The sequence below is a fragment of the Octopus bimaculoides genome, chromosome 14 (genome assembly GCF_001194135.2).
Source record: "Octopus bimaculoides isolate UCB-OBI-ISO-001 chromosome 14, ASM119413v2, whole genome shotgun sequence".
Taxonomy (NCBI): domain Eukaryota; kingdom Metazoa; phylum Mollusca; class Cephalopoda; order Octopoda; family Octopodidae; genus Octopus; species Octopus bimaculoides.
The window spans coordinates 14,347,763-14,351,659 of record NC_068994.1 but is presented as its reverse complement, the minus strand read 5'-3'; positions in this window follow the sequence as shown (position 1 = coordinate 14,351,659).

The following is a 3,897-nucleotide window of genomic DNA, read 5'->3' as shown; positions in this document are numbered from 1 at the left end:
TATCCGTAACGCTTTTTTTTTGTTTACTTCTTCTTTCTTTTTTTTCTCATCCCTTTTTTTTTTATAAATCATACATGACCATGTCATAAAAAACCCTACACGCATCCAGATGTAGCTAGAGAATATATTGACTGCCAAGCTCCAACCTGTTGTTGATTTGGGGCCCTAGTCTGTGTATGAGTATAGCTTCTTTAATTCTTAAATTACCCAAATTTCTTTCATTGGCCTCAATTGCGACTGTTATGCTTTTGTCGGTGTTCTGGCATCTGTCTAGATGTTTTCTGAAGGAGGAGGCTCTCGTGTTCAGATGTTCTTTGATGCGAATGTGTAACGGTCTTGTTGTGCTACCCACATAAAACTTGTTGTATTTGCTACATTGTATTCTACTTCCGGGGAAAGAAAAAAAAAAGGAAAAATAAAAGGGAAAAAAGAAGACAGAAGAAGGAAGAAGAAGAAAGCCGTTGGAAAATCGATTGTAGCAGTGATTCGATCAATCCCTAGGGATATCTGATAAAGGAATTTTTATATTCCGAAATATTATATCAGACTATGGATGATTGAATTATACCAGTTATTATAGTCCATTGTTGTGCCATTCAAAATACATTATTACTATTTATTATTATTGTCTACAAACAATACACAATGCATCAAGCGTACTACAATATTCTCCTATATATATACATACACGCAGGCACACACGCGCGCGCGCATGCACACACACACACACATGCACACACGCAAATATGTGTTCAGGAGAACAAAGTCTAAATTCGATTGTTTAATACTAGTTACATGATTGAGGAATGAAGAGACAGTGGAGCAGAGAGAGAGAGAGAGAGAGAGAGAGAGGGGGAAGATAGAAAGATAGAGAGAGATAGAAAAAGTGAGTGAGTGAAAGAGAAAGAAAGGGGGGTAGGTTCGACTTCAGTGCACAACTGGTTCTTATTTTATCGACTCCGAAAAGGTGAAAGGCTAAATCGACCACAGGAGGATTTGAACTCAGAACGTAAAAACCGGAGGAAATGCTGCTAAACATTTTCTCCGACTCAATAACCGTTCTGCCAGCTCACCGCCTTTAAGGTTTAAAATTTTGACACAATGCCAGCAATTTCAGGGAAGCTGCAGTCACCTTTCTTCATTCTACGTAATGCTTATGCGAAACCATTCCCATTTTGTTTAGAAATAAGAACGGTTACTGTTCTCGTTGTTTGTGCTGATGGCGGCGGCGATAGTGCTGGTGATGATCGTGATGGTGGTGTTAGGGGCGGTAGTGGAAGTCGAGCTTCTACCATTTTAAATTTTATCCTGCAATGTTCTGCTGCTGTTGTTGTTGCTGCCAGTGATTTGCCTCTCGACTATAACAGTTAGTGGTGGGAAAATAATGTAATAATGGCTGTTCCAACTGCCATCACTTCACTCGACTTGAGAATCCATATTGTTCTTTTTTTATTTGAAATATTAAATGTTAATTTTTAAATCTCAAAATTCATCCTTAGAAACCGAAATTTCGCCGAACCAGCTCGCTGTAAGCAAAGCGAGCTAGCTTATTTAGAAAACAGTTCAACAAAAATTCAAATATCAACTAATAAAACAACGGATTTCAAAGAAAACTTACGAGCTACGAACAAGAGTCCTCTCTTTCCCATCACAAATAACAACAACAACAATGATAATAATCCTTTCTACTATAGGCGCAATGCCTGAAATTTTGGGGAGGGGACTACTCGGTTACATTGACCCCAGTGTTTCGTTGGTATTTAGTTTATCGATCCTGGCAGATTGAAAGGCAAAGTCGACCTCGGCGGAATTTGAACTAAGAACGTAAGGACAGACGAAATTCCGTTAAGCATTTTGCCCGGCGTGCAAACGATTCTACCAGATCGCCGAATAGTAATAATAATAATGTTGATGATGATGAATGGCGTACAAATTACTAATTATTGTTTATTCATGTTATCAGAAGACATCATTCAATCAAGATTAATGAAGAGACAACTTATTTGACAAATAAATCAACCGAACTTATGACATCAGATCATATAACATTATTTGATAACGATTTTATTAGAAATAGAGGTACCGACCTCCGCTGAGGTCAATGAACCTTCAATACATTTCTGAAACAATTACTGAAGGAAAAATTTGGACATACATTTCCGTTTTTTGTTTTTTGTTTTTTAAATGAAACATAGGTGTTGGTATGGGTGTATGATTAAGAAGTTAACTTGCAATCACCTGGTGTTGGGTTCAGTCTTACTGCGCAGCACATTGGGCAAGTGCCTTCTATTATAAGCCCCGGGTCGATCAATGCTATGTGAGACAATCTAATGAAAGGAAACTGCGTGAAAGCCCCTTGTGTGTGTGTGTGTTTGTCTGTGTCTACATCACTCTGCACCGCTTAACAACCAGTGTTAATTTATTTACGCATCACAACTTAGCCGTTCATTAAGGCGTGTGCCTTGTGGTTAGGGTGTTACATCACGATCTTACAATCGTGGTTTCGTTTTCTGAATCAGGCGGTGCGTTGTGTTCTTGAGCAAAACATTTCCTTTCACGTTGATCCAGTCCACTCAGCTGCAAATGAGTAACTGGGAAGCAATACATAGCTGGGAAGTCAATCCTACGCTGGACCGACGTCCCTTTCAGTGGTGGTGGGCGAGGCGTGTTGTATTCTTAGTCTTTTGTCGGCAAAGAAAATGTGTTAAACGTTGACCTTATAAGTCGTGACGCTCATGACAGATCTACGATCCAGGCCAGACAAAGCTCCAAAAGAAAATTATTTTTCAACGTGGAACGGATGTTATACTCTTCCTTGGAGAGCAAGTACTTCTTTTTAAGGATAAAATCGACATTGTTGGCTAAATACAGAATGGAAATATTTGGGGAATTTTTGAACTGATTAATTATCACTATAACACTAAGATTAACCATTCGAACAACGTTAAGGTTTCGAAAATTTAAAAATAAGGCAATGCAAGCGCGTTATTTATCACCTGATACTCGAAATGAATTAATTAATCGTTGCGCTGATCAAATTAAAAAGGTTATTCTAAGAGAATTTGAATGTGTGAACTATTAATTTCAAATTTTGGCACAAGGCTAGTAAATTTGAAGGGTGGGGATAAGTCGAATACATCGACCCCAGTGTTCAACTAGTAGTTATTTTATCGACCGGCGAAAGGATAAAAGGCAAAGTCGACCATGGCAGAATTTGAACTCAGAACGTAAAAACAGATAAAATACAGCTAAGCATTTTGCTCAGCATGGTAACGATTCTGCTAGCCTTAAGAGTGTGAAATATTCTTTTCTACTCTAGGCACAAGGGGTGAGGGCCAGTCGATTAGATCGACCCAGTATGCAGCTGGTACTTAATTTATCGACTCCGAAAGGATGAAAGGCAAAGTCGACCTCAGCAGAATTTGAACTCAGAACGTAAAAACTGACGAAATACCCTTCTTCAGTTGTCCCTGCTCCATCTACTCCGCGTTTCGAAGGCAAGGAAGGGTAATACTCTTTATGTTGCATGTCTCGTTTCTCTGTTTGAAAAAAAAGTTCGTTTTCTGTCTTCGTCTTTATGTTTTCGTTTCTCATTGTGTTTAACGTTTTTTGTGATGTCCTGTACCCATATATGCTTGTATGTATACATATAGATGTCGGTATGTACATATATGTATGGATATATGCATATATGTAAGTTTATATATATATATATAAGATAAAACTTACTTGGAAATGGATGCATGACGTTCAATCAAATAATAATATAAATAATATATGTATACATTTGTATATATACACACATATGTACATACAGCGAACGCTGGAAGAAGATTCTTCTTGTTTTCCCTCTCTTTCTCTCTCACCCTTTCGCTTTCTCTCATCCTCTCTCTAATT